We start from the raw sequence: 27,145 nt of genomic DNA on the forward strand, positions 1-27,145 counted from the left end.
AGCTGAGAATAGGCGGGCGGCGGGTGTACCAGATTATGCTGGTTTAATTGCCCGCCGCCCGCCAACCGAAGATGTCCTCCCTATACCGGGAGTGGGGCGACGAACATCGTCGCCCCCGACGGCCGTCGTGACGAGGCGGTGCGGGGAGCGGTCCCCCGCACCGCCGAACCAAGATTATTCATGGGGGAGGATAAATCTCCCCCCGGGACGCGGCCGGCCACCGCCATTCCATCCTGGTGGCCGGCCAGGCGAGGGGCAGCCGCGGTTGTGTTCGTTAAGAGTTCCCGTGGCTCCCCCAGTAATCGCCAGCGCCCTAGGCCGCCGTGGGGGTTTTAGCGGGTCAAACCTCGCACTACCCTCGTCCCGCCCCCCCCCCCCCCCGGGCGGGGCGTGGGTGTCTGGCCAGCAGATGTGTATTGAGTATTATATGCAGAGTCCATCTTCGTGATAAAGACACGTTTAGTGCTATATTTTAATCAACATTCCTCCTTGTATATGCGCGTTGTTTCCAAATGGAATTAAGTTGAACGAAGTCGCTGGTTGCCTTTATGTACACTTTAATAATATTACAGTACAGCTATGGTGTTAGCGATGCGTTATTTGCGTTCTATCTGCGTTCTTAGAGTTCTACGAGTTCTGGAGTTCTAACAGTTCTGGCTAACGTTCTAGGTGCCTTTCCGCTTGTCACCTCGGTTTTTTGTTGATTGGTGGATGGTGGGTTTTGGTGGAGGAAATGAAGCGTTTTTGATTGGAGATGGGTGTGTCGGAAGGAACTTGAAATGAGGAGTGGGAAACTGTTCGAAAGTTCGGGTTGTAATTTTTCCGTTTTGTGAAATATGGAATTTATGAGTCTGTCGCACGTGTTGTCCGTTCGTCGGGTCGAAGGGTATTTTCGTTCGGATGCATTTTTTACTGTCGCAGGTATATTGCTTAATTGCTCAAGGGATGGCCAGGGACGTTCGACCTTCGGTGTTGCCGTCGCAACACTCCTTATAATACAATTTTTAATTGACCTATGAGTGTTTAATATATTTAAAAATGGAACATTTTTTTTTTAGTAAAATTTTTAGAATTCGAAATTGATTACATAAACTATATTTATAGGGATAGTTATATAAATATTTTTTGGTTTTACAGTCTCAATACATCATATCGCATGGGTTAATTTATAATATTATCTTATCAACCTTTTATGATATCGATTTAACTCATTAAACTTTAAACTCTATGTTGACGTATATTTTAGACTTAGATATAACAAACTATCTTAATTATAATCACAAACTAATTTTGACATTCTTACGAAACAACTTTTTTTCAAATAAAATAAAAATTATTCCATGGATAAAAAAGAATTTGAAGACAAATATTCGGAGGAAATTGCGAAATATAATTCATTACTTGAAGAATACAAAGAAAACATTAAAAAGTCTATAACTCTCCTTCATAGATTTAAACAACGATTTAAGAGAGGCAAGACCAATTAAATCATATGTTCGAAAAGTCAACTATATTAGAATGTTACCGATCCATGCCTCTTGTTTATTTGGAATCAATGAGGACTATGTTTTTTTATATAACTCCTTTAACTATGTAGTTCTTGTTTAGAAAATCACGGGTTTAATTTTGATACTTTTTTAGTTTATTAAATGTATTTTTTGAATTTATGGCAGTTTCTTATCATATTAGACATTTTTTATCATTTTATATTTTCAACGCCATCCTGTAAATATTTATGAAGTATTTTTATATGATTTTTAAATTTATAACTAAAAATTTGTTTAATTCATTTCTTCTGTTAACCACGATATTTGTATTTTGTAATAATTACCTTTACATGCCATCATTTAAACATTCATAGACAATTATAAAACCTAAATTATTCTTTTTTTAAAGTATACAATTTATAAAATTTTTTTTGCTTTTTTTATTTGATCATTCTACTCTAACTTCTTTTTTTCCACATGTAGTTTTGAAAAAATATACAAATTACAAACCAAATAATAAAAGAACAACTATTGACCGGATGTATATATTTCAAAATTGCAAGACGCACTCATCACTGCCTTTATTAAGAATATGTATAATATTTGTAAATATTTAAATTTAAGCATACCAACTATTTAATTTTTTTATTTTAACGTCAAAATGTTTAATTTAGCATTATAAAAATAAAAAAACTGTTGAAAATACGCCCTAATATACATGTGAGCAATGCCTGCAGGTTGTGTGATCGAGCGTGTTTTGTGTTGCGACTGTCCTTCACTTCCGTGTGAGCTTCGCATCAAGTAGAACCGTGAGAGCGAGTGTGCTTATAACTTTTCTATTATACAGGGTGTTCCACAATTATTTTAACAGCCGAAAATGAGGGGTAGCTGAGGTCATTTGAAGTAACTTTTTCCTTTGCGAAAATGCAATCTAGGGCTTTGTTTACGAGTTATTAACGAAAAACACTGGCCAATGAGAGGTGACGGTGCGAGAGAGAGGGTCCGCGAGAGAGTCTGCAGCACGAGGCTTTGACAGAAGGTCGGGACGGACTCGAGCCGCGTTCGAAGTATTGAACAAGTCACAAGGTGAGAACTTTCCGGATTTTTTTTACTACATAACAGTGATATTTTTAAGAAAAACGCTGTTCACCTTTACTTTAGAACGTCTGAAGAATATTTACTAATTTTTCGGACCCGAAATAATATGAAGTTTAACCGTGACAGCCGTTTTAATTTTCTGGTGTGCATGACACCTCGTGTGTACTATATGAAATTTTTATGCAAGGTGTACAGTGAAGATTAACGAATGATTTCCTAAGCTGATTTAATAATAAATAAGGGACATAAAGGATTTGTTTATTAGAGAGATATGAAAAATATTATCAGTAAGAAACTCACCCATTTAGTTGAGGATGCATTTGCTGGCTGAAATTCACGATGTCGAAGGGCACTGACCTTGTACAACGTACAGCTGATCTTTCACTGCACTGTCACCAAACACTGATCACTTAATTAATCACTGATAATCCGAAACATTTGTAGATTTTATACAAGTTTACGTGGACTGTGGAGTCCAAAAATAAATCAGCAAGCGACACGACGTCGGACTAAATCGTTTTCGTCTCCTTACGACCTCCGGCAATTATTTTGTGTCGTACGCAACATTCACCATCTTCTTCTATTGGTTGACTATTAAACTTCATTATTGGATAAGTTTGCTGAGTTTATAATTGGATCGTTGTTATTTTCTTCTGGTAAGTTCTTTTTAGAATCTTTAGATGTAGAGTTTGTATAAACCCAATCATATACCTCACTTCTTATAGAAGCGTTTACGAGTTCTGCATTCTCAGATTTTTTATTGGAATCATTTGTCAGTAACTTCAATAAATCATCAAAAAACATTGGGTTTCTTCAGCTTAACATCCGCTAAATCATTTTCATTGAGCTCTCCAATAATAAGCATCCCCTTAAACGAGTAAATATCTTTATGTATCTCTTCCGCCAAAACAATTATATCTTTTAATTGTTCGAAAGGTACTGTTTGTGTACTTGGAACAGCAGTACAAAGCTTCCAGTCGGTTTCTCCATCAAGTTGATCGGTTCTAAGAAATATTTGCCCCGTTATGTCCAGATGTCTTAAGAAGAACCATATCAGCAGGAATTCTCTCATCTTTCTCTAAAGATATTATGTCCCCAACTTTAATATCTGACCTATGAACACGTTTAAATCCCTCATTTTCAGTATATTTTATATAGAATTGATTGTTTATAAAACAATCTCTAATATATCTTCTGTAATCATTATAAGATTCTTTAAACAAACATGCAATAATAACCATTATCCAAGGACCAAGAGATGAAATTGGTGAGAATATTCTAAACCTGTCAAAGCATTGTGTAACTGATATTACAAAAAATTAAGTGTTAAAAAAGAATTTGAACTACTGAAGAAGAATCCAGAATGGTAGTGTGTACCAACAGTAATTTTGATTGCATACTGCATTATTTTCCTGGCATACCCTTTGAGATGATTTGAGTTTTTTTAAAAATAAAGGAGAACAGCAACAAATAAAAAACAAGATTCTATTTTTTATTTATGTAAAATAAAATATAATCTTTCTAAAATACATTACTATTTGTTCTTCTAAATAAAACATTTATATTCATTTCTTAATCTTTGAAGAATAATAAACTGTAAGCCTTTTTTACTTATTAATTTTGAATTTTAGAATAATAGCAAAGTTCTTATGCATAACATTTAAAAAATGTTCTACCTAATAAAGAAATTTAAGTGTTTAATTTTCAGAAAAAAGACGTTTACCATTATACTATAAAACTTTATGATAGAAAATGTTTTTTTAAAAAATAATGTTTTTACTGTCAAACAGAGATGTTTTAAAAAAAAAAATAGTATTTTTACTGTCAAAAAGAGTATCATGTTACTATAAAAAACAACAGCGGATTAAAAATATTTAAAACACGTCATAATTTTAAATATCAGTACAAAACGCTATAAAAAATTTACAAAATTTAATGGTTTGTTAAAATTAATAGAATTAAAAACTTAAAACAATTTTATTATTTTGCTGAAAATAGTAACATATCAAGTAAAACTTATAGTATTCTACTAAATAAAAAGGAATAAATAATAAAGTAAACCAGCAAGCAATTTATGTTATACTAAATGAGAAATCTCTCTTGAAAATTGTATTTATGTGTAAATATTGGCCTTCTTGTTATTCTTAATGTTCATGTATAAAATACTATGCAAATTTTTCGATTTTGTAATTTATATAATGATACAAAGAAAGGGTTAAAAACTGTGAAGTAAAACAAAAAATAATTTAAACCTTAAAGAGATATTTAAGGCCTTTAATTATATATACAATATAGATTTAAAAAAACTCTTCATAGATACCGTATTATAATTATTTTAACAGTCACTTTTCCAAAATATTTTTTTTTTATTTTAGCTGTAAAATTTATAAATAACAGTTTGATAAAAAAACAAAAACTTAACCCTTTTCTATATTAGAACGAGATTATCATTGAAATTTTAATGTTAATATATAAAAACAAGTTTTATGTTCTACTTTTACTATTTTTTATAATGTTCTTAAAATATTTGAGTTTTAATGACTATTTTTTTTCATGAATTATTTTTTAATGATAACAAGAAAATAAAAGTATAAACAGGATTATTACATATATATTTGTTTAAAATTATTTATTAAAAAAAAAAACTTACAAACCGCTTACGATTAATCGATAAGGCTGCTTTAAATACATAAAGAAAAACATTTTACTTTAAATACATATCAAAACATTAAAATTATTGTTTTGGTTGTAGTGAGTCGTAATTTTATATTATGTTGAGTTTAAAACTAAAAGATTATTAACTAAATTAAATTTTTAATATCGAATATTGAACCGGTTAATATCTATAAATGTTATTAATGAGCGGTTTAAATAAACAAAATATAAAAATACAACGTGTTCGACAATTAAGCTTAAAAGTTAATTTTCCAAAATATTTTATAAATTTGAAGGTTCGACAGAAAAAACTAGTTTATTGAATATACTAAAAAAATGTTAGGTAAACAGTCAAATAAAACAAGTAGATTCATTTTCCCCTGTAGTGATATCATCTTAGTCAATAAACCAGAAGGTATAAATGTTATATTAGATAATTTGTATATTGGAATTAAAAAAAACAAAATTCCTACATTTGCACAAAATAAAAAATATTATTAAGAATGGTTATGAACTATAATGAACTAATAAACATGTATGCAGCAAAATGTGATATAATTTGTAAATAAAATTTTCTATAAACACTGTAACTATTTAATTCGTTTGAAGACAATTTAAACAAGACATAGGAGAACTTAATTCAATTTATAAAAAAACATCAAAAAGCGTTTTTTAAGTATTCTAAATACACTTAATAACAAAACTAATGTTTTCATAATACAAAACTATCGTATAAAGTAAATATATATTTGAATCATTTTTCAAGGTAGAGAGAGGTTTTTATATGGCATTCACATATATGGCATTATCGAAAACATGAGTGGCTTCGTGTGACCCTCGTGTTAGGGTAGTAAAAGATTTGGTTTTCTCTCGTAATCTGGTGACCGGAACGTAGCTTCTCACCTATGTAATCACTCACACGATAATCTGCCAAGATGCCAGATGCCGAGATAAAATTCTTAAATATCTATACGTACTACTAACTCCAGTATCTTGCCTCTGTGATGTTAAATTTGATATTTCCCACGCCGTCGTGCAGCAATTTTTTATATCCCACTTTTTTTGTCTCTTATTAGTCTGCTTATTTCAACAGATATCAAAGTATAAATACTCCACCTGTGGCAAACAAGTGAAGCTCTCAAACTCTAAAATGATCGAACAATGGAAACTTTGTAAATAATTAGATTCTGTTAAAATTCTTGCCCTCCAAATTCATCCTCAAAGATTGAAAATTTCTCCCTCAAAATTCAGTTTTATTGTAGGACACACTTGCATTATAAAAGATGGAAATGGAAAAATTCTAAGGTAACATCTTCGCTTGTAAATTTCAATAGGTTTGAACAAATATAAAAATCCGTAGGGTGTGTTAAGTAAATATATCGAGTATATCAATAATATATTTCTTTATTTCCTTTAATCAATATTGCTGTTTGTATAACTGAAAACTCGATGCTCATCGAGATATTTGAGAACCTTTCTAAAAACGCGCATTACCGCACCACGTGCGATAACATCAAAAATCCAGTTATCTTTCTCGCTTAAAATAGGCTTGTTTTATTTATTTCCCCAGCCCCGTAAACCTTTAACGAATCCTGCGAGTCCAGCCTGGCCGCCCTTCTTGGCTTGATCTCCCAATTTCTCTCTCAAATCCGGAAACTCGACCATGTTGAAGGCCAAGTCGAAGAATAACGGTTTGCAAGGGATAGGCTGCATGGATGATGCTATAGTCTATAATTGGAAAATAATTTTTATTTCAATCGTTTTTTGTAAGCAGTCCAAAGTACCTTCTTATATTCCAACGCAGCAGATAACTTGACTTTTGCCTCGGTGATACCTCTACCAACAACAGCTAAATCTGCTCCAGATTTTACAACAGATTCTGGAGTACTGTACTGTAGACCGAAATTGTCGGAACTTTGGCCGAGCTTCACTCCAGGGGTCAGCTGAACGAGACCTGACAAACGATGCCAGCGACTATGTTCGAATTTTGTGCGATCGACACTGCGTGCCGAACGTACTCGTCATTTGTTAACGCGCCTTTAGAGGACATCTGCGCCAATATAAAAATACCACGCGGTTCGTTAACATTTCCTAACGCATTTTTTAATCCATCTACTATGCTCTTTCCTGCTATCGCATACACAGTAACAATATCTGCCCCTTCCACAATTTTCTAAATACCCTTTTGGTATTGCAAAGACACCGTGTTGCCGATATCCGCGAACTTCTGGTCCTCCATTAAAAGAAAATCGTGCTTCTTAGCCAAATCTTGCAAACGCTTTATAAAATCACAGCTGGAGTCTTCTACTATATCTACGTGCGTTTTTAGTACCACAATGTGTGGTCCTACCAAATTTGCTAATTGTAAAATAGAGTCTGCTTTGCTCAAGTCTGCTGCCAAGCACAAAGTAGATTCTTTTGTTTCCATTACATTGAATATTTTAGATGCAATCTCGTTTGTAGCCTTATTAGCGCGACAGTAAAATGGTATTTTCAGTCTGCATTCTGGAACTTTAAAAGTAGCTATTTAATATTCTATGAAGCAGAAAATGATGCAGCGTAAACTGTTATTTACCTTGATTAACGATAACAAGAGCTTGACATAGCGACAATTAGTTTAGTACATCTTTTATTATCGTTGGTGTAATCTTGTCGGCTTCCACGAGGTAAGCCAAGAGACTGGTGACCGAGTACAAACTCCACATGTTTACACCATTAGCTTCAATATTCTTTTTGCCACCCTGTTCTCTGTCAATCACTACAAGTGCATCTGTTACTTTGAAACCCTGTTTTCTTAAAGTTTGAACAGTCGCTAGGATACTGCTACCGATAGTGACTAAATCCTCCATGATCACACAATTATCTCCTAATTTGAGAATGGCCTTCTATCATTTTCTTTGTGCCATATGCCTTTTCCTCTTTTCTTTTGATTAACATGGGGATATTAAAATCGACAGATATCAAAGTAGCTAACGGTAAAGCAGTGTAAGGTACACCACAGATCCCGGATATGTTTTCACGGATGAGAAGCTAGCGTTCCGATCACGCAGTGCCAGAAAACCTAATCCTACATCTTTAACGTCAGACCATATTAATCTGTACTTATTTCATAATTTATTTTGATCCTAGAATGAACTGTACACTTGAATGAGATATAATACGAAATAAAAATAGCTATGTGCAACAGGTTATCCTTAATAATTTAGAGATCTGTGGTGTACCTTACACTGCTTTACCATTAGCTACTTTGGTATCTGTCGCTTTTAATATCCCCATGTTAATCGAAAGAAAAGAGGGAAAGGCATATGGCACAAAGAAAATGATGGAAGGCCATTTTGAACTAGGAGATAATTGTGTGATCATTGAGGATGTAGTCACTAGCGGTAGCAGTATACTAGAGACTGTACAAACTTTAAGAAAAGGGGGTTTGGAGGTAGCAGATGCTCTTGTAGTGATTGATAGAGAACAGGGTGGCAGAAAGAATATTGAAGCTAATGGTATAAACATGTGGAGTTTGTACTCGGTCACCAGTCTCTTGGCTTACCTCGTGGAAGCCGACAAGATTACACCAACGATAAGAAAAGATGTACTAAACTACTTGTCGCTATGTCAAGCTCCTGTTATCGTTAATCAAGGGAAATAACATTTTACACTGCATCATTTTCTGTTTCGTAGAATATAAAATAGCTTCTTTTAAAGTTCCAGAATGCAGACTGAAAATACCATTTTACTGTCGCGCTAATAGGGCTACAAACGAGATTGCATATAAAATATTCAATGTAATGGAAACAAAAGAATCTACTTTGTGCTTGGCAGCAGACTTGAGCAAAGCAAACTCTATTTTACAATTAGCAAATTTGCTAGGGCCACACATTGTGGTACTAAAAAAAAACGCACGTAGATATAGTAGAAGACTTCAGCTGTGATTTTATAAAGCGTTTGCAAGATTTGGCTAAGAAGCACGATTTTCTTTTAATGGAGGACCGGAAGTTCGCGGATATCGGCAACACGGTGTCTTTGCAATACCAAAAGGGTATTTACAAAATTGCGGAATGGGCAGATATTGTTACTGCGCACGCGATAGCAGGAAAGAGCATAGTAGATGGATTAAAAAATGCGGTAGGAAATGTTAACGAACCGGCTGGTATTTTTATACTGGCGCAAATCATATGGGGATATTAAAATCGACAGATGTCAAAGTAGCTAATGGTACACCACAGATCTGGGATATGTTTTCTATGAGAAGCTAGTGTTCCGATCACGCAGTGATCGTACTAAGCTAATCCTACATCTTTAACGTCCAACGTTATTATTCTGTACTTATTTCATAATTTATTTTGATCCTAGAATGAACTGTACACTTGAATCAGATATAATACGAAATAAAAATAGCTATGTGCAACAGGTTATCCTTAATAATTTAAATATCGCTCTGTGGATCACGCTTTCAGGGATCATGTGTGTTTTAATTTCAATAGACAGAAATCATGTGCGAAAAATCGAGTGCCGTAGACGTAGAATTGAAGAAGTTCGCTGATTCACTTTTTTCGATCTACGCGATCAAGTTTGGAGAATCTGTGACCAAAATTGGTTTGAAAAGTCCTGTGTATTTTGACTTGAGAGTAATAATCTCTCAACCAAAAGTTATGGTATGAGTAATTTAAAAATTCTATTCAGCATACTCTGTGATTTGTATAATTTTTAAATTGTTTATATTCTTTGATATTTCGAAGGCTCAACTGGCGATGACACTGTGGAGACTGTCAGAGGACCGTGAAAACGTAACTCAGGTCTGTGGTGTACCATTAGCTACTTTGATACCTGACGATTTTAATATCCCCATATGATTAACGCCAATATAAAAATACCACGCGGTTCGTTAACATTTCCTAACGCATTTTTTAATCCATCTACTATGCTCTTTCCTGCTATCGCATGCACAGTAACAATATCTGCCCATTCCGCAATTTTCTAAATACCCTTTTGGTATTGCAAAGACACCGAGTTGCTGATATCCGCGAACTTCTGGTCCTCCATTAAAAGAAAATCGTGCTACTCCGCCAAATCTTGCAAACGCTTTATAAAATCACAGCTGAAGTCTTCTACTATATCTACGTGCGTTTTTTTAGTACCACAATGTGTGGTCCTACCAAATCTGCTAATTGTAAAATAGAGTCTGCTTTGCTCAAGTCTGCTGCCAAGCACAAAGTAGATTCTTTTGTTTCCATTACATTGAATATTTTAGATGCAATCTCGTTTCTAGCCTTATTAGCGCGACAGTAAAATGGTATTTTCAGTCTGCATTCTGGAACCTTAAAAGTATCTATTTAATATTCTATGAAGCAGAAAATGATGCAGCGTAAAATGTTATTTACCTTGATTAACGATAACAAGAGCTTGACATAGCGACAAGTAGTTTAGTACGTCTTTTATTATCGTTGGTGTAATCTTGTCGGCTTCCACGAGGTAAGCCAAGAGACTGGTGACCGAGTACAAACTCCACATGTTTACACCATTAGCTTCAATATTCTTTTTGCCACCCTGTTCTCTGTCAATCACTACAAGTGCATCTGTTACCTTCAAACCCTCTTTTCTTAAAGTTTGAACAGTCACTAGGATACTGCTACCGATAGTGACTAAATCCTCCATGATCACACAATTATCTCCTAATTTGAGAATGGCCTTCTATCATTTTCTTTGTGCCATATGCCTTTTCCTCTTTTCTTTTGATTAACATGGGGATATTAAAATTGACAGATATCAAAGTAGCTAACGGTAAAGCAGTGTAAGGTACACCACAGATCCCGGATACGTTTTCACGGATGAGAAGCTAGCGTTCCGATCACGCAGTGCCAGAAAACCTAATCCTACATCTTTAACGTCAGACCATATTAATCTGTACTTATTTCATAATTTATTTTCATCCTAGAATGAACTGTACACTTGAATGAAATATAATACGAAAGAAAAATAGCTATGTGCAACAGGTTATCCTTAATAATTTAAATATCGCTCTGTGGATCATGCTTTCAGGGACCATGTGTGTTTTAATTTCAATAGACAGAAATTAGGTGCGAAAAATCGAGTGCCATGGCCGTAGAATTGAAGATGTTAGTTAGAAGAAGTTTTGTAGCGTGAATTTTGAAAATAATGTTGATGCTGAAGTTCAGGACGAAACGTGGGGGGGATCATTATCCTGTTTGTGTTTGTGTTAATACACGGAAAAATTATTATATCGAAAAGTCTTTCAAACTTGTTATCAAACGTACACATTGGCCTAATTATGAATCGGTAAAGTATCCTGAGTTCCTCAGCTTAAAATATGAGCATGTTTTTCAAGCGCGAAATATGACTTCTTCGTAAATGTTGGTCAAGAATCCATAATCTCTATTACTCCTAGAAAAAAACTCGTTATTTTAGAAATAAAAATAATCTTATTGCATGGTGAGATGTTTGTTGGGTAAGCGTTTGAGAGGTGCAACGTATAAAAAATGAAATCATATCAAAAACGTGAAAGACTTATTATATTAGAATATATTATAATAATATAGTATATTATAATATATATATCTAATATAATATATTATATTATATTAGAATATAAAAAGTACTACGCCTAAGCCAACAAAGTATTTAAAAAGAAAAGGAAAAGGATTGCTTTAGAAAATTTGCCAAAAGTATTAATTTCCGTTTAAATTCTATATCGTGTGCAAATTGTACAAACTATTTAAAAATAAATAGATTGTTCAAAATTATGTCAACTGTGCTAATTTTGAATTAGCCGTATCGTCTTCAACGTTCACTTTCCGCCGCGTGCGTGTCGGCTGTTTTTATATTGACGAGTCCGATGCCTATTCGGGGTTAAACCACCTCTCGACGTTATACATGTGACCTGCGCATGTTTACACCGTCGCTTTGTATTCGTCACTTGGGTCATCCTTTCAATAATCCTAATATTAAATCAGTTACCCATTTTCCATTGTCTCCCATTCAACATCGTTCGTAAAAATTAATATTATTCGTTAAGTTCTAAAGAGGATGCTATCATTGTAAAGTGTATAAATTTATTAATGTTATAAATACCATCTGCAAGAGAGAGAGAGAGAGAGAGAGAGAGAGAAAACATATATGAGACCATTCTTATAAAACATCGCTAATTATATAATTATTAGAAATAGTAGCTCAACTGTCCATAAAAATAATTGTACTTTATGCTAAATTTCTGTACGATTAATACTCTTACTGCCTCCATATAATATTCAACATTGGTAGTAGAAATGAAATATACAAGATAAACGCTGTGACTAAATTCATGAAAATGAGCTGAGAAACTCAGGATACTTTACCGATTTATGAGTAGCAATACTGACCTCAGTGTATTTAAAACCGTAAAACTAAATAGCAGTTATTTATCTTAAAGTTGTAAAAAATTTCGTCCCATTGGAATTCCGAAAGGACATGTCCTGGAACTCTATAACAAATAATCAAATCAAAAGTTGGTTATCCGCACATTTCAACCGATTGATCAGATGAAATATTGCACAATTCAGCAAATGTCTCTTAAGGACGAAAATAATCATTCCTTCGCCCCTGGCATAAGTTCTGTCCTTTTTAAATGTAACAAAACGAGTGAAGTTGATCTCATTATCGGATTCAAGTCAAGATTCCACTATGAAGATGTCCACCTCTTGCATAATAATCAGCAGCTGAAATTTTAAGTGAATTAGATTCCGAGTAAAATTTTCGCAATCGCAAGATGATTCTTGTGTCGTGATGTTGTTTCGTGCCCACGTAGAGAACGTTTGACGGATATTCGTGTCGCGGATTTATTGTCCGGAAGTTTTCCTCGACGGTACTGCGTTGTAAAAAAATTACAATTCCAGTCCGTTTCGCGTCCAGTATAATTCTGCTAAATTTCGTTGATCTCGAGAATTCTTAAATCGTTGTCAAAGTCGACAGTCCGATTGTACATGCTGTAAAAAATTATATGTCACAACGATCAAGATCAAAGGGTTTTTTATTGCAAAATATAGTACTCATCGAGAGGACCGAAAGTTTGAAAGGATCCATGGGTCTCAAGTCAATCCTTTGCGTAAGAGACGGTATTAAAAAAGACAAAAATTGATTAGTGTATCCCCGATATCGTGGTATAACAGGCCGGACATTGATTCTACATGCGAAAATAAGTGGGGCAAAGGGAATAACATTTTTTCATTCAAGGCTCGTTTCCGAGAAAAACTATGTTGAAAAATAATACTACTTAATGGAAATCATATAGTTGTGCCGGCCACGACATACCAATTCCAAACTTCGCGAACTTGACTCACATTTCACCTCAGTGCGCTCGAGAACACAGCCTTTAATGAAAAAACGTTATTCTTTTTTCTGGACTTACTTTTCCGTCTAGATTCACTACTTGGCCGGATGTACCGTGGTGGTCGCGACATATAATTTTTATGCCGTTCGTAACATGATCTTGTAATGTAATGAATTTACTTTTTAGCCTTTTGTTCTACGCGACACAAGTATTGTACGATGCAATAAATGAAATTCACCTATTCATCTTTATCAAAGACAATTGTGTGGTCCATTTTTGTAACCGATCTTCACCGATCCAGAAGTGTACAATCACGCTATGGTGGTCGTGAAAATAACCAACCATTAATAATAGAAATTTAAACATATTTTCTGTATTCTTGTGATTTTTCTAGACTTTTTCATGATACTTTTATTCAAAATCTTTATGAAACAAAGACAAAGATAGATTTTACAATTTTTATAGATCGTTTCAGCGGTAATTGCAAGTTACTTCGCATCTCGGCTCGATTTTCGTGTTGTTTATCAAAATAATTATTTCTTTTTAACTTAAAAATGCGACAACGAAGTATTAATTTTTTTTATTCTTTCTCATTTTTAAAAAATAAATTACATAATTCGTATATACCGTATGTTGTTCGATTTTGGTTATAGAGAAGGCAATGACTTTATACGCAGAAATGTACAATTTCATATTTGCTAGAACTGTAGAAATCTATCGCTGTCGAAACAAGGACGAGCAAAACGGCGATCATAATAAAGCGTTCTTATACACACATACCTATTAATTTACGCATACATTCAACCGTACACAGATGATGTAATTAGTTTTAATATATGGCGCATATTCCAACATATTCTCGTAAAATCAAAGGGACTGTGCTTTTTTAGCGTTTTCATGCGACGTTTCCCATCATTTTCGTGATTTTCGCGCAATTTTATGCCGAGAAATGTATTTTTCCGCATTTCCAAAAGATTTGCGTACGATTGGCTGACGAAACGGTGAGGCTAGCCATATTTGTTATTGTTGCCTTCTTCAAACCGAACAACGTAGCACCTAGTGCCTACAATCCTACAGAGAGTTGCTGTCTTCTACCGACCGGCAAGCCGTACGCAGCTACAGGTGAGTGCTTCCTTCAACAATTAATATTTTGTACAATAAAGTCAGTGTGTTGTCGTGAGTGATACAGAAATTAATAACCGAAGCATTATCTTTCATTTTCTATTATTCGCAGCGCGGATATGTAAATTGCATTTTTCGAAATTTCTCGATTTTTGCTACGCGTTACTTACTCGGTGGTGAAGTGGTTCAAATTCGATATTTTTCTCGCATTTTCACCTCAACACTCTTTGTTTTTTTAAAAAGAATTTAAAATATTATCTAAAATTTTATATACCAATTACATAATTTCTTGGTCATAACTTTTCGTAAATTTAGCGACGTTACATTATATCTGCACTCATTCGCGCGGTATTTCGGTAATAAAACTGCTAAAATATTTTATGTCTTGCAATTACCGTTGTAACTTTTGATTATGAATCATGAGGTTGATCAATATTGAGTTTAAAAAAAGAAAAATGAACTTTATGGACATTTCAGTGGCGTAGCAGCGGAGGGAGCACGTAATTTTTTAGAAAACCGCCATATCGGCTTCACCAGTGGAACGGCCATTTTGGAATGGTTAATTTGCATACCCGAAAAATCCTGTGAACTAGGTAATGTAATAGAATTTTCAAATAATCTGTGTAAGTTTCAAATGTCCTAGTCAACTTTAAAAAAAAAAAAAAGAAAAAAAAATGCCACGCTTTATACTTTTATTGAACTTGTTGATTTCTTTTTCTATTATTTCCTACTTCTAATGATTTTTATTGCTTTTGGGTTGAAAATTTTGTTGTTATTATTAAAATTTAAGAAATGACAATCATAATAATTGTATATTAGAATTTTCTATCAGCATGTAAAATGAATTTTCGTAAAATATTAATTTTTTAAATGTATTTTAGATACTTGGCAGAGTTTTACAAATCTCAAGACAGATATAATTTCTAATTATCACTTCGATGGAGAAAGGTAATCTTTCACTATAATTTATGTCAGTTTCTCTCTCTCTCTCTCTCTCTCTGATCATTTTAATTATTTTATAATTTCCTGCATTTTTAAAATATTTTTGTGTGATCATAGTAATATTTGCCTTGTATGGGTTAAATAAACGTACATAATTGGTTAAGAATTATCACCTCCGCGATTGCAAGGTTTGAAAGGGGCAGTTATTTCTCTGGGAAATCCTGTACTTGCTATATCTACATGTAAATAATGAGTCATTATTTTTTCAGTAGATTTATGTATGGATGTTAAACACATAATTTTATGATTGCACAAATGTATGTAGACAAAATAGTATCGCAGAAGCCAAATTTAGGACAAAATAATATAAACCACAGTTTTTTATTACTTAAGAGCATTTCAAAGTCAAATATAGTGTATACTTTATAAGCCTAATGAGACACGATACTAGTTATCAAATTTTGAACTTATATTGCACTCTAAATGTGCTTCTTTGTTCTTTTAATAATCTTATATCCTTTGCTCTTTATTTTTTGAAGATTCCATGTAAACCTTGTACTAATTTCTATTACGATTCGTAGGTCGTGCTGTAACTATAATTGATAATGGAATTGGTGAATGCGCATACGACGTCAGGTTGTTGAATTACTGAGTTGCTAGTAGTAGGTGGCATCTACATATATCAATGAGTTCATCTCTGGTAAGTCCATTTCATTATACTTCTCTAGGAGTTCATTAAGAATTATTGGGCAAAGCTGAGCACATGCATATATACGTAAATATATATGTAAATGTATGTATTGTATTTTCTATGTATGTTCTATTCGAGTGTCTTAAAGGTCTCCTTCCATTTGATATATCTTGTTTTACCAGTTTTTCTGTAGATCAGCTAGAATAATTTATTGCGAATGCAATGTCGGGACAAGTTTTAGTTGCTGACAATAAGTACTGTAAGCCACCCATTAGTTCTCCATAAGGAAATTTATCCGTAGAATTAGTACAGTACAGAATCCTACCGCACGCTGTTGTATCAAATAAACCGAGGACAAACCTTATAGCACTGCTACATCTGACACATAAGTGCTACCGACCTGTCCTCTTCAAACAAAATGTTTCGCTATAAGATTGCGCCAAGTTCGCCATTAATTTGGCAGTGCAATGCGTCTGCTTCCAAATACCGAGCCATCTGTGTCCGTATTAGGTCAGGGATTTTGTCCAAAAGCAGTGGTTTTGCACCAAATTGATATAAATTTTCACGCAGAGTACACTAGCAAGCGTTTTACATGCATTTGGTCGAACCAGACTTGTCTGACAGGGTATAACAGACATTTAATGTTTTTTTATGCATGAAAGTAATATTTTTCCTTTTTTCCTCGTAACGTTGTATGAAGTACTGTTACGTTTGATAGAGCTTTTATTTATTGCATTTAGTCAGGTAATTCTTCAAGAATTATTATAGTAAGTAAACAAGTTAAAGTTTTAATGTGGTTAACAAGTTCTTGAATGGAACATAGAGACTGTTTATTGAAGGGGTAATCACTAACGTCACATATGTACATAGGTGTCGTATAATGAGATAATCTCGTCAAAGCATCTGCTAAGTTTTGATTTTTGAGCTTTATTTAAAGTTAGTGCAGTTTCTGTTACGCTTAGATTTTTGAGGTATATTTACGAGTTATTACGAGTTACATATAATTTACGAGTTATTAAAAATGTTTTCGAAAAAAAATCGCGTTAACATAGAATGAATAAAAGAAGCTGTGTTAGTAAGGTTATAACTGTTGGAGTTTCGATAAAATAAACAGCTAAAGCTTTTAGTATGACTTAATCGCATAGAGCCCAGTTAGTGAAAATCGTTGAAAATCGTGATAAAACGATTGTATATGAATTAAACATTGATAACAAAAAAGTACCTAGTGCTCATCAAAAAGATTGCTTTTCTAATCAGTTGGAATTTACTACAAGAATGTGTTATTGCAAAGATGGAAAGATGATTTATGTTATTTAAGAGTACTCTACAATACTATATGTACTTGAAACGAATGCAAATGAATTACATTATTTTGATACACTGTCCCATTCATGGATACGCCCTGTGTTTCTGATTTCTCAACATTCATCATTTTTCGAGAAATGAGAAATAAGACTATATTTATCGACATTTGTCGAAATTTATCGGATTCTGGAGCATTCTCCAGAATTCCTGTCCAATATAAATATACATATAATATATATATATATATATATATATATATATATATATATACATATAAATATACATATAAATAAGTTTAAAAGCAAGAAAAAGATAACCGCTAAAATTAAACATTACGCTTTTGTTCTGAATTGACCTCTTAAAAAGTATAATGCGTCTAATGTAGAATCAGAAAATCTGCCTCTTTTTTTGTAATAAAACCTGTCGCCATAGAAAAATTTCTTTCATTTTGTGTGGTTGTTGGATGTCCTTTTTTCAGTGGACTTATAAATTTGCAATTCCTTGGTTAGACTCCGTAATTTATTTTCTTCTCACGCTAAGCTCTTGACACTAAATTTTTTAAGACTATCTACAATTTCTAATGACATAAGACTTCTATCGAGATTCATCCATCTACGTTATTGCAAACCAAACTCACGTGTAACAGCGTGCTCGATGAGTATTCAAAGTCAATTTCCTCTCGCCAACGAAACCCTAAATGAAAAATTTTATTCCTTATTTTCGATTTATTTTTTCATGTACAATCACCTCCATCTCTGCTGTACCACCAGTGGCGAGACAAATTGTATAATTTTTGTTTTAATTATTTGAATTTAATAATTACATTAACGCACAAACGTCACCTGAAAACGAGATCATATATTTGTATGGTTGAACTCGAGTTAGAAAAATTAATTCCTAAAAAGAAATCATTCTTATTAAGACCTAAATTCTGTGTTTGTATGATAAACACTTTTGAACATCAACACAATCACATATCTGTGAATGAATACAGTAATATATATAATACTTGTGTTGTATGTATTGTAATTACTAGACTGCGCGGATTATATGCATTTATGGCAAAGATGAATAAGAATATGAGAAATTTAAGGATAATGTCACATTATGCTGAACTTATTACAATTATAAGAAGAAGAAAGACATTTCTTTTAGAGAGTATGCATAAGCCACCGCTATATAATAATAAGTTTGCTCGTAACGATTTGGATAAAAATACATTAGGTTGAATTTACTAGTTCATATCTCCTGTATTCTGGAATGTCCATGTTCTAGAGCTTACAAGAAGGCACTCGGGGCAAACGTATATGCATTATTTATAGTCGCCTTGTTATCAGCTCTGAATAGTATCTATAGTGGTTTAAGTACGAACCATGTGTAATTAAGAAATGAATACTACATGCATTACCAGAGACTACTTTTAGGCATGCTATAACGAAAGCAACCTGCTCAATTGGCGACATTTTTTACTATCATAAATCAGGTTTAAACGTGGATGTAGAGTGTGATCAGAATCTGAATCAGAATCATATTTTATGTGAAATATCATGTAATGATATAATGAAATGTGTAAATTTGCAAATACGTAGTATTCAGGAAAACTCATAAAGTGCAGAAAAGAGTTGAATTTGTTACCAAAGGAACTGGTTTGTAATTCTTCTCAGAATTTTCAAATATGTTGCAACTATATCTTTTGAATCTGTTAACACAGTTGAGATTTACGAAACGATTGAAGATGTGTTGTCGAGAGACAAGCTCATTGTATTGACAAGGTGTTGCAAATCTCATAGTTGGGTCGGGTTGTTGCTTGATAAATTCCTAACATTCGGAATAGGCAACGGAATCGCCAACATATTATAATTTTATTACAAATGTGGAGTTGCATTCTCAAATGGAACATTTAAAATGAAGACACTCCATTTTCGATTACTGTGCAACACAAGTCAACTAAAAGTCATTCGAAGTGTTGTTTTAATGCAACTGTACCTTCGCAGTTACTTTCAAATATTGTGATGGACATGACAACGGCGGCTCTTACCATGATCTCAGTCGATTGAAGCACATTGAGTGATCCAGTTTTCACGTGAACATTCACTTCAGTGTACAGCAGGATATTTACAACACTCTTCATTACAACTGTTTGAAACTTTGTACGGCGTTACTGTGGAAGTAACTAACAACAAAATTTGAGACTACATTGATCTGGAGTCCGCAGATCAATTTTTCCAGCAAGGGTTTGTGTGTTTGTCACTGGATCTTTCGACGTGAAGTTTGCTGAATTCGATCAACAGTCTGGAACACTTACTTTTCGGAGTGCTTACACGGAGACGTATGAAGATTGTGCATTGGAGATACCAAAAGTCACTGAGAAGCATACTATATAACTTTGACATGCGAAGATATGGCATCGATATCTGCGATTTTTATTTGCTAGTCATTATTTTCTACTGCTTCTAATTTATTAAAAATTTGCAACCATATTTGGATAACAAACACTACAGCTTTCGAGAATCGGTTGTACTGATACTTATTTCTGCACTCAGATTATGTTCATACTAGAAACATTGCTGTAATGAGTATGTTGTTGAGTAAGTTTACTGACTGATTCTGATTCTGATACGATAAAATCAAATATTCTAGATTTACGGAAATTCCTGTTTAAATGATCGATTTGAAACATTCACCTCATGAAATCTAGAATACAGGGGAAAAATTGCAGTGTTAGTGAAAAAGAATGTACGTCGCATGATTTCGACCAAACTCGGAACATTTATAATATCGTAAAGTTAATGTAATTAATTAATTTCATTTTGTTCATAGTAGCGCTATTGGTTTAAGCAGATCTGTGTCATCGTAGTTATTCTTCTGAAATCGAATTACGTTTGTGCGTTACATACTTGAGAACGGAATCCATGTATTTTAAACCTGCCACTTGGTACTACCACTGATTGTGAGAGTTATTGCATTCGTTTTGGATAGAGTACAAAAAATGTTTGGTCTGGAAATAAATTTTTCATGCATTATTTACTGGCGGTTTTTGTGAACGTTCTCATAAAAGTTTTAGTAACAGAAAATGTAAGTGTTTATTGTTTATAATTTTCTAAAGGCAATGATAACGTTTGCTCATTGGAAAAGATTTTTTGCAAAATTTTCGATCTTAACATTCGAATTGCAAAAAATCCTTCTCGCAAACATTGTTTCTACAATGAAATGAAGTCATTTGCATTATTTATTATATTATTAGATGTCAAGCAAACATTTCGAATAATTGAAAATATAGATTCAGTTTTACAACGGAGGGGAGTCTGGAGTAAATCGATACATTTTTCACTTTTTGATTTATACAATCTTTATTTGTGCTAACTACGTAATACAAAAAATGCTAAAATATACTTTATAATCCTTCCTTTTTATATTTTGTAAAGGACGACTTCAGACACTACATTCAACATAAATCATAAAATGTTTTCTAACTGATTGAAAAATGTATCAATGTACCCAACTGCGTGACAAGTTGAAATCGCTTTGGGGGCAGGTTAATACTCATTTAAAACACCGTGGTTTAATTTATAATAATTGTTTTTATTATTAAAAATACATCATTCAAATATGTTTTTTATAAAGTAATAGTGATTCAGTTATATTTTGAGTATATAGTGCACTATACTATATACTACACAAATGAAACGATTTTATTTGAAATTGATTAACGCAGTGAAACAATTTTATTTGAAATTAACACTGACGTAATGAAAAATATAAAATTTTATCGCTTTCTAAAATGGTTCCAGACAAATGATACACACACTGTCCCCATTTTCTGATTCTGCTACATTTTTGTTTTGTAAACATTCTTGTAAACGTTCTTGATGTATTTTTTACTGTTACAATTATTACCTATAAAGAAATTTTAAAAAATATCTTTCGTAGATCTTATGCATGCTGAATATTTTTCTAACAATTACATTTATTAGTACTTGTTCCGGCCGGATCGCGGACCGCTGTTCAACGTACATTCGACATTCGGTGTACGCCGTCTCGCCGTTTTTGTCGAATAAACGGCGAGGCGGCAAGACAATAACACGATCGACGTACGTTGGCCCGACCGTCAAACGCTCGCCTCGGCCGAAATGTATACGCGGTGTTTTTGCCTTGAGAAGTCAATGACCTGGCCTTCGACACCTGACGATGCTTCCCCTTGAACATCGGCCAGGTGTCTATATATGCTGCCGCACATTTCGATAACCGATATAATTAGGATTGTCAACGCTTCCCGCGAAGCTAAAATCACGAGTTTAATTCTGCGCCCTTGCGCCCATCCGAAGCCGTGCTTCATCTTTATACGCTGAACGGAGCCGTGCTCCAACAATTGTAACTATCAACAATTCTTTTGCGCCGTGCGCAACACATTTTAAACAATGTGGACTGTGGAGTCCAAAATAAATCAGCAAGCGACACGTCGTCGGACTAAATCATTTTGTCTCCCTACAACCTCCGACAATTACGTTGCGCCGTGCGCAACAGTACTGTTGAATTTCAACAAATAGGTACTATACAAAAATCATTCGAGTAAATAGTTCTTTATTTACTACGTGATATTATTTAGTTTTAAATAATTAATTTAATAATTTAATTTCATTACTACCTGATATGATTTAATCCTGAAGGCATTTTCCTTATTGTTTTTATTGAGTTGAATCATGTCAGTTAACGCAGTCATCACATAAATGGAGAACGTATTTTATACCTTCTTTAATTAAGTAAAAGTTCTAATTCAAAGCTCAAATAGTGAAAAGTATTAAGGTTATTCCCATAACTAAATATAATTCAATTGATTATTGGCCCTGTTAACACTTTTAATTTTTTGAGAATATATAATATTGAGAATAATTTAAAATAATATAATAAATGTTAAATATAAAATTAAAAATAATGGAATACGCAGGCATAGAACGAAATATTAAAGTATTCGATGTTGAGAGGTATAGCTTGTGTGGATGGCAAGGTTCGATTATACCTTGGAAGGCGGTCGCGTGTCGGCGCTCTCGCCCGTCGTTACGGGGAGAAATTATGCTTCGCCCTCCTTCTCGCGACGTCCGTCGAGGTGTTAACACGTGAAAAAAACGCAAGGGGTTCCGAAAGGGATTTAGAACCCCGCTGTTCGAGGACCACGCCCATCGCGAAATCCGACGCATCGGTCACTATTCATAACTCTGTCCCAAGACAGGGATGCAGTAATAAGGTCGCCTTAGCAAGGGCTTCCTTTGTCGTGACAAATGCATTCCCCGAATTCACCGGCATCCCAAAGAAACTCGTTCAATGGAGCCAGCAGGTGAGCTACGCGGTGAATACTTCGACGGTAAAACTTCACCGTGCCCAAAAACAGCGGAGATTCATGATTCGTTTGGGCTTGGGAAACCGAAAAATGGCTTCTACAGACGATTTCAGGATGCGATTTGCTTAGGTTCACCCGAAGGTGATGCTCTTGCAAACGATGTAACACAACCCGAAGGTGGTTCGCGTGCTCAGCCTTGCTTTAGGAAGCGCTGAAACGTTTGGCTGGCATTCTCAAGACATAAACAAAAACTCAAAAAGCCCAAATAGCGTTATCACAGCTGTCTTTTCAACGTCTTCCAAAGTTATAGGAATCTGGTTGTATGCTTTATGCAAGTCTAGCGACGAAAAATACATCTTCCCGCGAAGATTTGTCGAAAAGTCGCGGAGATGCGAAGTAGGATACCTATCAGGAGTCGTTTGTTTATTTAGCCTCCTGTGATCACTGCAGATGCACCAGGTGCCGTTCTTCTTTAAGACTATGTGTATGAGACCAGCCCAAGGACTCGAGGATTGGCGGCACATATCTGTTTCGAATAACGCTTTAAACTCGCTTTTCGCTTCGCGGAGCTTCTCTGGATTGAAGCGACGAGCCCTTTCGGAAATCGGTGGAACAGAGGTCAAGATGTAATAAAACACATCGGCGGAATTCGTCGGTGGTACTCTGGACGTACCAAAAACCGCGGGAAACTCCGAAAGAATATTCGGAAAACGGGCATTTGGTCTCACAGTGTTGATAAACTGTTACAAGACCGATCTAGAGCATCCGCGATCTCCGAAATTATAATATCCATCGGTGCTCGCGGATTTTCATGCGTTAACCACGCGCGACATACGTGTGAGGAACGTGAGAGAGAGAGAGAGAGAGAGAGAGAGAGAGAGAAGAGAGTGTGACGAAACAGTTTACTCTATAGAATTTTAAGAGATCTTGGGGTAAGAATAATCGAACGACAAGGAAAAACGACACTGTTTAGATACGAGATTCTCGAAATTCAGCGTCGATAGCGCAACAAATGGGTTGCAGATGTGACGACGAAGAACAAGGGTTGGATCCGAAGCCTCGTTTTCCTGTGAGAACAAGAATCGTCTCGTCCCTATTGTCCGAATCGTTATTACGTACGGCGTACTAACGTTAATGTTCATGAAGCAATGAAAGCATTATTAAAGTAAATGTTAATTTGTCTCGATGGTTCTGCTCAGGAAAATTTCACGAAAACATGGGACAATAGCCTAGAGACAAAACATAGTAACGACCATAGCGACAAATGCTAATCGTTGATTGGTGCGCGCTTCGGCCACCAAATCTGTATAAAAGACGGCACAAAAAGGAAAGTTACGAATTTGGGTATCAACTGTCGTTGCGACTGGTCACGACATTTGAAGTTCCGCAGATCTGACTCTCATCGAAACAGATCGTTGTAGTTTCTTACCACTATTATTCACTTCTAGTGTCAATTGTCGCTATCGGTGACAATAATTAGTGATATATACATGCATTATATATATTCAGTTCCAAAGGAACTGAAAGAAAATTTGTCATCGTGTTCGCGATTTGGAGCGAGTCGTGACTGGTTACTAAAATTTAAAAAGCATCATGGCATATGCTTAGCAAACATGCACGGGCATCAGGATGTACCAGATGAGTTTGCAGTTTATTTTACAAACATGTTAGAGGAACAAAATATAAGTTTGGAAAATGTTTATAATGTGGACGAAAGCGCGCTGCTATGGGATACACTTCCAACGAAGACATCGGCTGGAACGGAAGAAAGTTCTCTTAGCGGACACACGATGACAAAGGAAAGGACTTCAATTAGCTTATGTGTAAATGCGGCAGGCATACATAAGATTAAACCTCTTATAATTTACGGACATAAAAAAACAAGAGTTTTGGGAGACAGCATTTCATTTCCTGCATTTTTTAAATCGGAGCCGAACCTACGAATCAACAAAACATTATTCTTAGATTGCTTTCTAAACAATTTCATCTGTAAAAAGATATCAGGAGCAAAGAAAAATATCAGGAAAAGCATTTCTGCTGGATAATTCCGAAGCCCATAAAATTCCGCTACGAGAAGATGAAGACGTTAAAATTGTGTATTTACCGACCAATAAAACGTCTGTTCTTCAACCGATGGAGCGAAGGATTATAGGGAAAACGAAAAGAATTTTCCGTCACAAACTATTAAAACGAGTTTTAAAATATAATGGAGGGATAAATGAATTTTATTCCAATTACACGTTGAAAAACTGCACCGACATCTCAACGTCTTCCTGGATATCAATTACAGAAGGTTATATTCAAAATGCATGGAATAATCTTATTAATCCTACTAACTTTCCATTCGGTCAAACCCAATAAATCTGAAATCTGATTGGTCAGACATGATAGGTGCGATCACAGGGGAACAATGCACCATGACACATGTTATAAAATATTTATTAGAATGTGACGAGGAAGAAAAAAGGAATGGAACCGAAGTAAAGAAAGAACCTCAAAAATTATATTTTTGTATAGCAACCGAACTAGTGAGTGACGAACCTCGTTATCTCATCCAGGGATTAAGAATGATTATTGCACAACTACACCACCTCACATACAAGACATGGCGAAGATAATAATATTACATATCATGAAGAAGGAGCAACCACATAAGTACATACCTATTCATATAACGTGTCTCAGATCTGTGGTGTACCTTACACTGCTTTACCATTAGCTACTTTGATATCTGTCGCTTTTAATATCCCCATGTTAATCAAAAGAAAAGAGGGAAAGGCATATGGCACAAAGAAAATGATGGAAGGCCATTTTGAACTAGGAGATAATTGTGTGATCATTGAGGATGTAGTCACTAGCGGTAGCAGTATACTAGAGACTGTACAAACTTTAAGAAAAGGGGGTTTGAAGGTAGCAGATGCTCTTGTAGTGATTGAGAGAGAACAGGGTGGCAGAAAGAATATTGAAGCTAATGGTATAAACATGTGGAGTTTGTACTCGGTCACCAGTCTCTTGGCTTACCTCGTGGAAGCCGACAAGATTACACCAACGATAAGAAAAGATGTACTAAACTACTTGTCGCTATGTCAAGCTCCTGTTATCGTTAATCAAGGGAAATAACATTTTACACTGCATCATTTTCTGTTTCGTAGAATATAAAATAGCTTCTTTTAAAGTTCCAGAATGCAGACTGAAAATACCATTTTACTGTCGCGCTAATAGGGCTACAAACGAGATTGCATATAAAATATTCAATGTAATGGAAACAAAAGAATCTACTTTGTGCTTGGCAGCAGACTTGAGCAAAGCAGACTCTATTTTACAATTAGCAAATTTGCTAGGGCCACACATTGTGGTACTAAAAAAAAACGCACGTAGATATAGTAGAAGACTTCAGCTGTGATTTTATAAAGCGTTTGCAAGATTTGGCTAAGAAGCACGATTTTCTTTTAATGGAGGACCGGAAGTTCGCGGATATCGGCAACACGGTGTCTTTGCAATACCAAAAGGGTATTTACAAAATTGCGGAATGGGCAGATATTGTTACTGTGCACGCGATAGCAGGAAAGAGCATAGTAGATGGATTAAAAAATGCGTTAGGAAATGTTAACGAACCGGCTGGTATTTTTATACTGGCGCAAATCATATGGGGATATTAAAATCGACAGATGTCAAAGTAGCTAATGGTACACCACAGATCTGGGATATGTTTTCATGGGTGAGAAGCTAGTGTTCCGATCACAGAGTGATCGTACTAAGCTAATCCTACATCTTTAACGTCCAACGTTATTATTCTGTACTTATTTCATAATTTATTTTCATCCTAGAATCAACTGTACACTTGAATGAAATATAATACGAAAGAAAAATAGATATGTGTAACAAATTTCCTTAATAATTTTAATATCGCTCTGTGCATCATGCTTTCAGGGACCATGTGTGTTTTAATTTCAATAGACAGAAATCATGTGCGAAAAATCGAGTGCCATGGACGTAGAATTGAAGAAGTTAGCTATTTCACTTTTTACGATCTACGCGATCAAATTTGGAGAATCTGTGACCAAAATTGGATTGAAAAGTCCAGTGTATTTTGACTTGAGAGTAATAATCTCTCAACCAAAAGTTATGGTATGAGTAATTTAAAAATTTTATTCAGCATACTCTGTGATTTGTATAATTTTTAAATTGTTTAT

At 34.5% G+C, this 27,145-nt stretch overlaps 2 pseudogenes; one reads left to right on the forward strand and one right to left on the reverse strand.

Annotated features, from left to right (window-relative positions):
* Window positions 1-6,988: 6,988 nt before the first annotated feature.
* On the reverse strand, window positions 6,989-23,476 carry LOC143261261 (uridine 5'-monophosphate synthase-like; annotated as a pseudogene).
* On the forward strand, window positions 8,263-9,422 carry LOC143261254 (uridine 5'-monophosphate synthase pseudogene; annotated as a pseudogene).
* Window positions 23,477-27,145: the final 3,669 nt, after the last annotated feature.

The sequence above is a fragment of the Megalopta genalis genome, unplaced genomic scaffold (assembly GCF_051020955.1).
Source record: "Megalopta genalis isolate 19385.01 unplaced genomic scaffold, iyMegGena1_principal scaffold0046, whole genome shotgun sequence".
NCBI classification, from domain to species: domain Eukaryota; kingdom Metazoa; phylum Arthropoda; class Insecta; order Hymenoptera; family Halictidae; genus Megalopta; species Megalopta genalis.